Genomic DNA, 15480 nt, shown 5'->3' with positions numbered 1-15480 from the left:
TAACAAGTCTTTTAATTGTTCCTTCAACTCTTTCAATTCTGCTGGGGCCATACGGTAAGGAGTAATAGAGATAGGTTGGGTATCGGGGAGGAGATCGATACAAAAATCAACTTCCCTTTCAAGAGAAATACTGGGAAGGTCATCAAGAAAGACATTGGGGAATTCATTGACTATAGAAACCGACTCAAGAGGAGGACTTTTGGAGTTGACATCCCTAACCCTCACAATGTAGTAAATACAATCCTTAGAAATCATTTTGTGGGACTTAAAATAAGAAATAAACTTACCCTTCACCATTGAATCACGACCCTCCCATTCAATAACAGGATCATTTGGAAATTGTAACTTGACTCGACAAGTCCTATAATCTATGGAGGCATTAGATGCATGTAATCAATCCATCCCAAGAATAACATCGAAATATATCATGTCAAGTTCAACGAGATCACAAGGAATAACTTTGTGCAAGATAGATATAAGGCAACACCTATAGACCTTTCTAGCAATAACTGACTCACCAACGGGGGTAGACACCAAATAGGGCTCTAATAATATTTCAGGTAAAACATCAAATCTATTAGCAAGGAATGGAGTAACAAAAGATAAATTTGCACCCAGATCTAATAGTGCATACACATCAAAAGAAAAGACCTTTAACATACCGGTAATGACATTGGATGCATCCTCAACCTCTTGTCTCCCATGTAAGGCATAAAAGCGGTTGGTGCGTTGGACACCTCCTTGGACTTGTTGACCAAGAGTAATTTGGCGTTGAGTCCTACCACCACCATCTCTACAATCCTTAGCATGGTGGCCCAGCTTGCCACACTTAAAGCATGCATTGGAGCCAGCTAAGCATTCCCCTTTATGAGTCCTTTCACACTTCTTGCAAGTGGGGAAAATTTGAGTAGCAACATTCTCTCTTGGAATCATTGGTTTACCACTCTTGTCCTTGTTGAACCTTGGAGGAAGAGTATTGGTAGAATCTTGTCCCATAAATCATTGCCCAGCTTGGCCTTTGCCATTGTTACCATGACCTTTGAGGGTTAAACCCTCCACCATCCACTCTATCCTTTTTGAACCCCCTTGATCTCTCTCTAAGCTTCTCTTCTTCAATTTGTTCTGCGTAAGTCATTAACCGAGAGATATCCATCTCCTTGACCAACATGGCCATTTTGCACTCCTTGGACACCAAGCTTGAGACACCGAAAATAAACTTGCTCATCCTAGCTCTTGGATCGGAGACAATAAAGGAAGCATACTTGGACAACTTAGTGAATTTGAGAGCATACTACCTCACGCTCATACTCCCTTGACGGAGGTTGATGAACTCTTAGATTTTGGCCTCCCTTAGCTCTAATGGGAAGAGGTGGTCTAGGAAGGCACCTTTGAACTCTTCCCATCCTATCAGCCATATTTCTTCATCCCTCTCAACAACCCAACGTACCACACTCGAGCCACACCTTTGAGTTTATAGGCCACTAGCTCGTCCTTCTCATTTGGTGGCACACCCATGATAGCCACAATCCGATACATCTCATTAATGAACTCCATAGGGTCCTCATCTAGTTTAAAACCATCAAACTCGGGCAGATTCATCCTTTGGAAATCTCGAATCCTAGAGGCTGGATTTTGCATTTGGGGAGGAGGAACACCTAGATTCCCTTGGTTGGCTACGACTTGAGCTAACAAAGTAATAACACTATGAAACTCGGCATGGGTTACCCCGTTCTCATGATGTTGGGCATTGGAAACCGGAGGAGTTTGGTCCTCATCATCAACCCTTGCTCTTCGAAGTACTCTTCCACGAGTCATTATCTAGAGAACATGAAATGGGTCGTTAGTTAAATAAAAGCTTAGGACACACTAAGGCACGACATAAATTTGAAAGAAGTGAAAATTTTCCTAAACGCCTCATAGTCTCCTCTTCATAATTATGGCGCGCTTCACAACCATGAACAAGACCCTATTCGATGTGGTATGTTGGACTCCAAGGACCATTTAAAATCTCAGGCTTTGATACCAAGTTTGTCACGACCCAAGCCTAGGGCCTAGACGTGACATGGCGAATGAGGAACCCAAAAGTATCTCAAACAAGCCTCTTAACATTCTTTTAGCCTTTCATAGGTAATGATGATAAATAAACAAGCGGAAATCATAATAGTAAATCTTCAACTTTTATATGTCCAAAAATATCTCTAACTATTATATTTAACGGGGCTAAGACAAGTCCCTAGCTCACCTTCAATCATAATAGAAGAAATGTCATAGTAAAATATCTTAACATATCATACATAAGCTAGAAAGACAAAGGAGTATTATTCCCGGAACATGGGAACTCACCAAAAGTAGTCTTCAATGAAATCTCAAGTAGCCATGTGGAGGAGAATGAGGAGGAGCACTGGTCCTTACATGGTGATATCATATAGGCAAAAGAGTATGCGTTAGTACTTTGAATGTACTAAGTATGTAAGGATGCATGAATATTGAGAAAACATTATAACATTTATGTAATATGGAACATAATGTAATGCATGCATAATAAATCATATAGATATCCTTTAAAATATTCATTTTATGGGAAAATAACCATAACCGACATTTAAGACCATGCGAGCTATTACATGGAATCCAACATAACCCCCTACGTTGGCCGAGGAGACTACTTGCCAATTAAAACTCCGTCAACTTCATTCATTTCTTTAACTTTAACTTTAAGGGCTATTTATGGATCAATTCGCCTAAGCCTACAAGGGCTCCGATGTTGGCACATAGTTAATGAGACAAGGGGTTGCTACTAGGACTCCCTTACCGAATCTCACCTCAATGACCCATTCGATGCTAAGTCAATCTCACGGAATAGTTTAATACTTCAAAATATTCATAGCATATAACTTGAGAATTCAAATATCATATTCGGTAGAATAGCTCATTAAAACATTTGATAATTCAAATATGCAAGAATTGTCCTTATTGCATAAAGAATCCATCATTCATATTATTTCATCATTCTTTCATTTCATAAGACTCTCTTTTGATCATAGATATTACTATCATAAACTTTCATTTGAAGTCAAAGCTTTCAAGACAAATTTTATTAAAAACATAGTAAAACTAGGTGGGTTCAAATCACTTCAACTTGCAAATGTGTATATAAATAAATATACATAAATACTTTGAAATTCATTAGTTAAAAATCATGTTTTAAACAACCCACCATGAATTTCAAGAACCTTTAAATAGATAAATAGAGGAATTACTTGCAAACCACCAATTCATACATATTAAATTATGTCGCATCAAAATAGACCAATAATCATTAGTTTAACCATGATTCATACTATTAAGTAAAAATAAGAATTACCATAAGAAAATATTACTTGAAATCAAGAGACTTTATTGAAAGAGTTTTTTTGGACTACATGGGTGGAAGAACCCATGGATAAACACCCACATAACTTAGAGTAGAGCTTAAAGATAATAAATATAATTTATCATATAATAAAAATAATTTAGACATGAGAGTGGAAGAAATACTCTCATTGAAGTCTTACATACCTGGAATTCGAAGCATTAGTCGGAATCGAAGGACTTAATGAACACTCTTGAGTCCTAGCTTTTCTCCTTGTCGGAACATTTTATGTACTACCCGGAGTATATGAATCACCGGAATAGTATTTATTCACTACTAAGAACTAAAACTATATTTGAGAATGAGTAAAGAAGTAGATAGAGAGAAGAGTTGTTTGAGAAAGCTTGATGAATAAAATGAGGAAATAAGGTGGGTATTTATAGGTGTAGAAGAGGGACCTAACAATAAATAAAATAATTATAAAGAAAAAATTTGAAAATTTAATGGAAAATTGTGATGTCATGGATGATGTTAAATGGAGGAAAATTTATGTCATGAGTGATGTCAAATGTATCTAGATCTTTCCATGGTATGTGAGATGAGTTCTTTTTAACAGAATACTCTTTTTTGGAGCTACGTTTGAATATAATAAATTCCTTAGTAGGATTTGGTGTCTTCATAATAATTGTAGATATGGAAGTATAGTTTCATATAGTTTAAGAATCAACCAATTTCGATAATCCTACAGTGAGATATGATTTTTCTTCTATAAATACTCCATTCCGGCACAGCATCCTATCTTACAATAATTAATTAATTTGACCTACTTATCCTCCGAAACTTAAAGTATGGTATCACAAAAGTTGTAGGTAATGATCTTGTGGTTACTCAAAAATTTGAATCATCCAATTTGGATAATCATATGAAAGGTTATACCCAAAATACAGAAGTTGTATCATATTTAGGCGAGAATTGAAATATCGTATACAACATTTTTAGGGGATGTTACACACCTTAGGGGGTGACACGTTTCATACCCTAAGTGGTGACATGTGTCAAGCCCTTAATGGTCCAATGAATTACCTACTCCACTTAGGGGCTGCCACATGGCATGTGGGGGCCCACCCCCTTGCTTCAGCTTCTGCCACGTGGCACTTCCAGCTGCTGTCACGTGGCACTCCTTCTTGCTACCATGTGTCACCTTCTTTTTCTCTTCGTGGGTTTGTAATCTCCTCTTACTTTACGAACTTATGTAATCCTTTCTATGTAAGCTTGGTATGAACTCAAGTAGCTTAAGAATGTAAGATTTTAAAGTTTGTAGCTTACGTACGTAATTCGAGTCCCACGACTTATTACTTGAGTTGTTTGGTAGCATTATAGATTACCCGGCTCACATGGTGACTTCTAAGAAGCTTAAGAACCTTTTAAGAAACTTACGATCCTACCAAGAAACTTAATAAGCTTAAGAAACTTAAGAAGCTTAAGAACCTTCCAAGGTACAAAAGTATAGGGTATAACATTCTTCCCCCCTTTAGAACATTCGTCCTCGAACGTTAACTCATCTTATAGGGTTTTACGAGGATTTTCGGGAGTTCTCTATAAACGTTGTCTTCCAAACCTTTTAGGAGTTTAGACTACCTTTGGATATAGGGAACAAGTACGGATATCTCTTCTCTACCTCTCTGTAACGTATCCAAAATATTATAACTGTATTGTCCTTATTGAACACTTATTCCTTTTACCACGTACTTATTCACTTGTCCCTATACATAACACATGCATATTCATAGGTTGCATCTCCCTGTTGGTACAACTTGTATGAGGTAGACGTAGTATTTTCGTCTTCGGGTTCATTCTGCTTTACCTATCTCATTCACATTGAAACTCGCTTGTCCCATCTTATCATACTTCTTTCTTTTCTTTTATTCACTCCTTGTTCTTCTCACTTCCAATTATAGGGGGCTTGCTGTCCCTTTTCCTTGGTTATTTATCTATCGCAACATCATTTGCGACCATGCTATAGATAACATCTTGGCTTTTGACCCCGCATGGTATCATTATCCTTCACACAATCTCTTGAGTTATTCGATACCCTTTTCTAGTAGTACCCTTTATTTTTTATACACACCCATCCTTTAATGTTATGTCATGCAGGGTTTTGCCAAAAACTTCTTGACACCGCCTTAAATACCATTCTGACTTCTATCCCATTATTGTTGGCTTTCATCCCTTTTAACTTGCTTCAGCATGGGATCTTCTTGAAGTTCAAACATCCATGTCCGCTATATTGTAGTATCCATTGTTTCTATCTTGCCCTTGCATTCTTCTCACCCGCTTCCCCCCCTAAGGGGGGGGGTACTTATACCTTTGTCCAATCTCAAAACTCATCCAATCTCTTTTCCCAATTTGCTTGGTACCATATCATGTCCATCTCTTTCTTCATCCTTTATAACTTGATTCTATACGTACGAAACCTTGAATAAGTCATAAAGCGACGAGAACCTTTCCAAACATAGTACGACATCTCATCTATTAATCTGTACTTGTGTAATGTGACCCATGGAACAACTCATCCTAGGCCACACTTCACTTATCTTTATCAAAAGTTAATTAGCACTTTTAGTCGTTCCAATTTCAATTAGGAAATACTTGTATTCTGATGATAATTGTCCAAGGTTCTCTTGCAGGAGTAGCTTTATCCCAACCTATATCCTTTGTTTATTCAGATAAATGTATATTGCACCATTTATTCCTTAAGTTTACCGTCTTTTATCTCTTAAGGATTCCACTATTATCGGGGCGACGTTGTGTGCACGTGCCACCCCTTTATACCTTATACCCCTTGCCCTTACTGTGTACCCAACACCGGCTTTTAATTTTCTTAACAACATACCAAGTTCGCCTCAATTAGGGCCTTACTTTCTAACCATGTAGTCGTATTGCACTTTTAAGTTCATATTGTAAGTTCCCCTTTCGTTCCGTATTTGTATTCATTTAATCATATCTATCTTGGGTGCTTCCGTAGATTTCTCTTATCATTTATCCCATCTATGTCTATCTTTTATTCCGCACAAAAGGGATCTTATACTACCTCTGTAATATTCGGAATACATTACTTCCACATAATCCTTTTTCTCATTTCCAAAACATATTCTGTCCATCCATCTTTATTCGTATCCTACCAATCATTCCCTAACACCCATTCTATCTTGTTTCTCATCCTTCTACAGCTTGGTCTTTCATAATTCCTTCACTTTTAGCATTCATATCTTCGGCTACACATGTCATGACCTATTGTTACACTGTCATCTCATTTTTTTTCTTGCTTACTCCTTTCAGTTTCTCTTTCTTTCCTTATGCTCGCTATCCTTTCCATTATCGCATAATATTTATTCGCAACTCTCCCTACGGAACTTGATAAGTCTTTCTTATTTGTTCCATAGCCCATTTTTTCATTTCACACTTACCCTTATATTCTTATTACACGGACTACGTCCTATCACTAGCCACTTTCTCACTAGGCTTTAGTTATTTTCATAACAATCCTCATTATATTCACATCATATCCTGTTCGTATTCCACCCTATAGTATAACACTTCTTAACCTTTTTTATGATTCTTACTATCGGTTACTTACCCTTCTTAGTTAGTCTTATCCTTAATATCTCCCAAGCTATCCAATTAATACTTCATATCCATCACAATTTTATTTCCTTTGCACACTTGTCTAAATCATATTGTTACTCTTTTTAATTATAGTTCGTCACAGTTTATCCCTGTATATCAATTTCGTCGGTGTCTTAATATATCGTTCTATCCAGAACTACCAGTCTTGTTTAAATCATCTCCCTAGGGTCACGAGTCTTTTCCAACTTTGGTTTACCATATAAATTTTGACCTCCTAGTTTCTATTGCCATCAATTCAGCAATTAACTTATTTCTCGAGGTTAGCATACTCGTGGTTTAGCCAAATCTCATCATTATTGTAGGCACGACCTTTCAAGACATACTATAGCCCTGTATCTCATTCTCTTTTTATTTCTAGGAAAATTTGGGCAGAGTTTCCTCTGTATTTCTTACTATCTCAAATCTGCACATAGAAAATACCAATAGTGCCTCACAGGGCCAACATGTATAAAGATACATATATATGTATCATATCACATCATATCGCAGCCACACAGGGTGCCCACAATCAATAGTATGAAAATAGACTTACCTCATACGTCCACTGGAACTTCCCCTATTACACTTTCCTGTCTACTCTTCCTTTCACTTTACAAATTTACATTTCAGTTCTACTTTAATACCTTACGCAACAGATATTTTTGTGCCTTTGCTTACCTGCGTGCCTTGTGACTTCCAATATCATCAGTCACTTCCTTCTATTGTTGTCATCCTTTTGATAACATCCAAGGTTAATATAATAAGTTTTCCTATGACTCAGATCTATCGTACGATATTAGATATGAAAGAAAGGTAACATCCTAAATGTCCTGTAGCCTCCTATTTATAGATATGGCGCACAACACAGCAATAAATAAGACTCTACTAGACACGGTCTATAGACACTCCAAGGAAGGACCGCTCTGATACCACTTTTGTCATGACCCAATCCCGTAGGCCATGACTCGTACCTGAGTTGGACACCCATACGTACCCTTAGCCCAAATTAGTATATTAGCAGAATAAAAAAATATATAAATTAATTAAGGTCACTAGATAGCGCACGAAAATAGATACAGCTCACGAAAGCCGATAAGGCCATCACGGAACACAAAAGCCTAAAATATATAAAGAATACACAAATACATATCTACAAACCTCTACAGAACGATATCATAATCATATAACGGGATAGGGCCCCATCGTACCCCTGACCAATGTATAAATATAGGTTACAGAAAGGTCAGTACCAAAATATGGGCTTCGGACAAAGGAGCACTGTCAAACGGAAGAGTAGATGTCCTATGCAAGTGGATCGGCAACTCAAACGTATGTACCTGCGGGCATATAGCGTAGCTCTCGAGGAAAGAGGGTCAGTACGGAAAATATACTGAATATGTAAAGCATGGACTGTAATAAATAAAGTCATAACCAGAACAGAATGTGCAGAAAATAGGCAAAATATCCAGAATGTCAAAATACTTATCACAAACACAGATAATGTATACGAAAAAACATATGTCATATCCGGCCCTATTAGGGAACTCGGTGAACAAAACGTGATCGCCCTCCCATCACTGGCGCCACAGCACAACATACTCCAGAGTAGGGAATATTTTCGTAATAGATCATATCATATTAGATGGCCATATCATATCATATCATCAGACATCAGCATATGTGTACATGGCCCAACATATGCCACAAACCGTGTACATGTCATACCTGCCCCCTCACGTCGGGGCACGGCGAACAATGTAGAGAAGTACGCTTGATAACATATCCTGGCCTGGGCTCAGTGAAAGAAGCATTGAGTCATCCACGAGTGGATTAGTAAGAAACTAAATACAATTTAAAACATTGTCAAAGACTCAATGAAGTAATAAAGATGAATTGTCATTCAAAAATCAGGATGATAGTCGTATCAATCACCCCTCAAATATCACTATTGATCATTCAAAAGAGCTTTAGAAATTATAGGGATGAATCAAGATGATACAAAGTAACTTATAAAAGCCAAGGACATTAACTATCGAAGAATCTCTAAGAACAGAAATCATGAATCACCCTCGAGACTTATGAATGGAATTACCCCCAAAGCTCACATTAATCCTTACTTAATTCTAAGACATGCCAAAACAAAGAAGGTACATCTTTACATACTTATGCCAAAGACATATTAAGAGAGAAGAAGGGTAGCCTTACATACTTATGTCAAAAGTATGCCAAGAGAAAGAAGGTAGCTTCACATATTTTTTATAGATTACTCTTAACCACGTTCGCCTCGTCATCTTTTGAACCTATTTAACATTAAAACAATACTAAGGTTATTAACCTTTCACTTTCCAATTTCTAACTTTATAAACAAGTATTTATAGGAATCATTTCCTTATCCATTTCCCTCGACTAGTTTATTACTAGTTCCGAAGTTACCAAAAATTGGGCAACATCTCCCCTATAACTTGCCCTATCCAAACTTCCAACTACATTCTTAATTACCATAGACAACCAACAACAAGAAACAGCAGCATATATACAAGTAAAATCACTTCAACATTACAGAATATAAACTCCAACCAACTCGCTCAAAACTATGATACCAAAATAGAGTTCTTAACCTTTGTTTCGTAAAACCTTTAACCATACGAAACGAAGGATTGTGTGGATGAAACCAGAAACACCCACACCCTTATTATAACACTTTCCATCCATGAAACACGCAATCAAACCATCTGCAACTGCAACACCACAATCACAACACACTTCTCGACTTCAATTTAACTCTAACGACTTTAATTTAGTTTGTTTTTAACGTCAAGCATCCTTATGCAATTTTTCCACTTACAGCCTCATTTAAGACATGTAATACACCTCATAAAAACATCATAAACTCCAATTTAAATGGGAAAACCTTACCTTGCCGAAAACTCGCCAAAACTCACCTCGGAAGCTCTTCTAGCATGGCTGAAACTTCGTGGCTATTTGCTATCATTTTGGGGCCTATTGAAACCATATATTTATATTACTAACACCTTCATACACTCTTGGTATACCCTATATAATTAATTCATGTAACGAAATCGGAGAACTCACCTTTTTTTCTCCCCAAATTTGAAGCTCTCTCTTTCTCTCTAGCTAGAGTTTCTTCTCTCCTTGAATTTTTTGGATGAAGATGTAACTTATGGGACAAGGATGAGTTGAAAAGTCATAAAACCTATATATATATATGCCATCTTGGGGGTGACATATGTCATCCCCTAAGTGGTGACACGTGTCAAGCCCTTAGTGGGCCAATGCATCACCTCCTCCACTTAGGGGCTGCCATGTGGCATGTGGGGGCCCACCCCCTTGCTTCACCTACTTCTACATGGCACTTCCATCTGGTGCCATGTGGCACTCCCTCTTACTGCCATGTGTCACCTCCTTTTCCTACTCGTGGGTTTGTAATCTCGTCTTACTTTACGAACTTATGTAATCTTTGCTACATAAGCTTGGTATGAACTCAAGTACCTTAAGAATGTAATATTTTCAAGTTGATATCTTACGTATTTAAGTCGAGTCCTACAACTTATTAGTTGGCCTCCAACTTCTTCCGAATTCTTATAACCATATTTCCAATTTTCCCTACTATGGAGTGTCACATTCTCCCTTCCCTAGAGTTGTTTGGTAGTATTATAGATTATCCGGCTCACATGATGACTTCCAAGAAGCTTAAGAACCTTTCAAGAAAGAGCCTATCAAGAAAGAGCCTATCAAGAAACTTAAGAAGCTTAAGAACCTTCCAAGTTACAAAAGTATGGGGTATAACATTAACTATTAGACGACTATGGCGGTCTGGGGGCAATTTCGATAAGGTGGGCTCCAAGCATTATATCTGGGCAAATTATTCTAGCTTTTTGGCCGTGAAAAGGTGTGTTGTGTTTGAAAACGTATAAATAAGTGACATCTTCATTTTTGTCTGTAATTTACTTTGCCCTCATCTCGATTTTCCTCCTAGCGTTTGGCATACATTTCTACATAAGTTAGTAATTTTACCTTTGCTTGTTGTAATTTATAACAAACTCACTTCAAATCTTATCTCTCTTTTGCTTGTAGAAGAGTAGCAACTGATTTTCCATTCTCGATTTCCTATTTTTCTACAAGAGTGTACCAATTGGGTGAACTGTTGGTTTTATATTTTCTAAAAAAAGATTTAAGATTTTTCCTCTCGTCATTGCAAATTAGGGTTCTCTAGGCCTTACTGGTGAATTGATCTTAGGATTTGTTCTCATTCATGTTGTAAGTTTCTACATCATCACTTCTTAAAATTCCACTTACAGTAGTGAATTTTGCTGTTGAAGACACAAGTCTATCGATTATTTATTTGAAAACTTTTAGGAATCACACTCAATTTCGTGAATGAGGTAACACACACAACCATTTATACATTCATGGGTCTCATATTATTCATTTCATTGTTTCTAGTGTAGCATCAATTATCTGTTCTTGTTTTTAATTTTGTTGGGTATGCAATTCATCAGATGCTATTTGCAAAAATGTAGTTTCATTTACATTAAAAACTAAAATTTAGTGATTTCTTGATTTAGTGGTATCAATTTCTTGTGTCTTAATTTTTAACAAGAAAAATGGCTTATGTACCTCAAGTCTGTGCTTAAGTGTTATAGGGGTTCGAGTGAAAGGAATGGATGAGAATCTGGGACTATATGCTTGAAACTGTATACGTATGGTAAGAAATTCCAACAAGTTGTATGCTACTTATTATTTATGATATTTCTCTAAACAAGCTTTTTCTTAACAAATAATATGTTTAATGACATGATAAAAAAGTTCACTAATAACTAATAATGTGCATTTTCCACTAAGAAGTAGCTAACCAAAATTGAATCTGCAATCCATAGCTACTAAAGCTACCTTTCTAATGCACTTTTTCAAAAGAGTTGTCTAGTTCAGTTGTTTAGGTTCTCAATCCTAAAAACAAATATGATTGTCTGCTGAATGCTATATATGGTGCAAGGAAAATCTTTCTTTCTACCTCTATATAAAAAATAGGTTCATTCAAGACACTCTAAATCTCTTTTATTCTGCGTCTTACTAGTGCCACGCAATCCTCGATGACTGATGTATGGGCAAGAACTGGTACCCCTAATTTATAAAGTGAAACAAGCTGCTCAGACAAATCTAATACCACAGTTACAACCGTTTCTATTATAAACTCTTCCTCTACTGTGGGATCAGCTAGGATGTAGTTCTTGTGAAGTAAGCACATTAATGGTGGAGAGCTCAATTTTAATTTTCTTTTCTCTGTATTGGCTGGTTGCTTCTCTAATTTCAATTAGACATGGTCCTCAAAAACAAGAACTGCTCTCCCATCTTTATTTTAAGACACTACTAGAATGTTCAGAAGAGAAAAGGCAGCAATGGCAGGTAGTAGTGCAGCGTCAAATTGGGAACTATCAGTATCCAAAAAGTATATATTCAGGTAGGCCATCCATGCAACTTTTCCTCCAATCAAGCACTACTCTATCAATTCAATCATTGTAGGACTCAAGATAGTGTCTGACAACTGCTTTGAAATTACTTGTTGCCTCCGTAGGCCTACCAAGGCGATCTAGGGGAGAACAAATGGGAGGCATGTGAAATTCGATACTTATGGATCCCTCATCTGGACATTCAACATTTGGTGTTATGACTTCCATTTTGATGGCATCCATCATCGTAGTGGAGCCAATCTTTTCCATACCGATCCATCAGCAGAGGCAACGACACCAAGTGCAAGTGTTGTATCCTTAGCACTTCCAAGTTTTTGGGCATCATGTCGGAAAGATTTAAGAAGATACTACTAATGATAGCGCAAAGTGAAAATATGTATAAATGTGTCCACCTCCATCTCTGAATACAAGTCACTTGAGCTATTGGCAGCAGACATTTGAAATTTTCGGCTGAAGGTACGACAAGAGTTGTTCGCTGTCCCTAAACAAGCTATGTGTTGCTTCATTCAGTAAATTTCAGTTACTTCTTTACCTCTCTGTTCTTCCTCTGAAAGTGTATTGATAGATTTAGTGAGTTCACTAAAGGTGTCTTCTCATGGTTCAGTCATAAGATTTCTGAAGCTCTTTACTTGTTAAAAGAAGAATCAGTTGTAAAATGGAATAGGAGAAGCTAGGATCCTACTACAATTGCGGAATTTCAATCTCTTAGCTTTGTTAAATATACAACACGTGTTATATAATTTAGCTTCTCTAATCCTCATTTTCCTTTCTTTAATGTACATGTACACTTGGGAGTACATTTGGAGTTCGATAAAAAGTCTTACCTCAACCTAGATTATAATTGTGCTCAACATTACATCTCCTCTACTCGAATTTGTCCACTTTCGAGTCTCCCCAGTTCCTGTTGGATTCTTGACAAACGAATATGTCCCTCTTACTTAATTACTTGCATTTAATCAAAAAAAAGTAAAAAGTTATTTCTTCTCAATAAGAGAAATGAAACCTTTCAAGGATGGTAGCTAGACATTGTAGTAATTTTCTAATGCATAAAAGGTAGATTTGTCGATATTGATTAAGTTTGTTATGGAAAGTGTATCTTAACTGTTATAAAGTTATCCATTGGCATTATTTTTTTATATATGAGTTCTCCATTGGCATTATTTTTTTAATCTCATTTCTTTGTGGAGGTATTAATTTATGCTATGATTTAAAATTATTATACGGTGCAAACGAATTGCTTAGATACCTTTCAATATCATTGTAAGTTAAATTATTCCATTAGTATCTAGTTGCTTTACTGTTCTATTGATAAATAAAGTAGCATAGAATCAATTGTTCTATCATTTTGGATCTTACATACATTATCTATATTTTATTGGTGATAGTTGCTTTCAGAACAAGATGTTATCCTTTTGATATCTCTGCTGTCACATTTATTGAACCACTCTACTTATAATTCTCCTCTTTTTGCCTATTTATACTAGATAAAAAGTGTAAACACTGAGAAAACGTAAAAAGAATAAGAAAGTCCTTACTATTTCCTTCTTAATTTAGTACTTATATCTCAATCAAGTATTTTGATATTCTTTTTTTTGTTACACGGAGCCAAATTACTGATAAATCTATCCCTAAAACACCGATAATGCAAGATTGAGAAAACTCTTATAATTTAAACTATGAATGAAACTATTTCCAGATTCTTCACGATTTAAGAAACATAGCACAACAAAGTATTGTTTTTGAGAAAAAGGAACATTTCTTAGGACTTTCTTGAGTTCATAATCTTCAGATGCAGACTCTTCTGCCTTGGTTTCAGCCTCGGGATCTTCACCTTCGTCTTTTTCTTCCTTGACTATTGCATCAACGCTAATGTTGAGTCTGCTCATAACTTAGATAGACATGTGGGAGGAAAAATCCTTCGGATCACTAAGACTGAAGCCACTCTCCATTCAAGTTTCTTGGTATATAAGATTTTCTGTCAGTTTCAGTTTCTCGTTCTCTAGGTCCTTTACCTGAAGCTCCTTGATAATTATTTGGTGCCTATGATTGATTTCAAGCACCCTTTTACCATGCATATATGCCTACTTGCTTGCATCTGCCAGGGTTTGTGAATGCGTTATTTTCTATTTCATGAATCTTGTAATTGCTTCAACTATTTAGGTTTACGAAAATATGTTAATTCTATTCGTCATTTTTTCTTCCAGCTTTATTGCTCTATTTCATGTTTGTGTTATTGGACACGTATATTTATTTCTAAAGATTTCTCATTTCCACTCCTTATTGATCAGGACAATTTGTTGTCAATGCCAAGGAGGACAATCTTCATAAGAAACCAAACCTGATAACATCAAGTCCACTGTTATTCGTTCAATTGTTGGTTGTTAATAGACTAAAATGTATCTATGCAAAAGCGGGTTGACTTTAGATATGAAGGATAGATTTTAGCAACCAACAAAAACAGCTTCATAGCAAGTTGAAGCACAAGAGGAACCAATTTTTCTTTATGTTTTGTAAAGGATGGTTAAAGATGTTCTCTTTCTTGTTGAAATTTTATGATTGTATTTATTTTAAAGTTGATAAAGATAATATTGTACAATTTGAATGGTTATATTTTTATGTAATATGATGCTTTTAGATATGTTAATTATATATATATATGAATACTTGTGAAAAGAACGATTAATATTTAGTTTTACAATATATGTTTGAACTATTAGTTGTTGAAAGATATTAGACAATTAGCAAAGGTAAACCTGTCACCAAAAGAACTTATAACAACCGAATTTGTTAGTGTAATCTAGGTTTTAACGACAGGAATTATTATTAAAGAAAGGAAAATTTGGTCACTAAAAGGAAGTATAACGACTGGATCTCTTGTCATCGCTAATGTATTTTTAACGATCATATTGAGAATCTGGTCGTTAATTTTTACCAACAGAACTTTTAACGACCTCTGAAGACCGAATTCATTTC

General features: G+C 36.1%; 1 long non-coding RNA gene and 1 pseudogene across 1 annotated transcript; one reads left to right on the top strand and one right to left on the bottom strand.

Moving 5' to 3' along the window:
- Positions 1–12083: 12083 nt before the first annotated feature.
- On the bottom strand, positions 12084–12963 carry LOC129901307 (uncharacterized; annotated as a pseudogene).
- Positions 12964–14025: 1062 nt separating this feature from the next.
- LOC129901309 (uncharacterized) lies at positions 14026–15103 on the top strand. The gene is made up of 2 exons (XR_008769808.1): positions 14026–14468; positions 14796–15103. It is a non-coding gene; the product is annotated as an uncharacterized LOC129901309 (long non-coding RNA).
- Positions 15104–15480: the final 377 nt, after the last annotated feature.

The sequence above is a fragment of the Solanum dulcamara genome, chromosome 8, assembly GCF_947179165.1.
Source record: "Solanum dulcamara chromosome 8, daSolDulc1.2, whole genome shotgun sequence".
Taxonomy (NCBI): domain Eukaryota; kingdom Viridiplantae; phylum Streptophyta; class Magnoliopsida; order Solanales; family Solanaceae; genus Solanum; species Solanum dulcamara.
The sequence above is the reverse complement of the archived record's forward strand: the minus strand, read 5'-3'. Positions and strand labels throughout refer to the sequence as shown.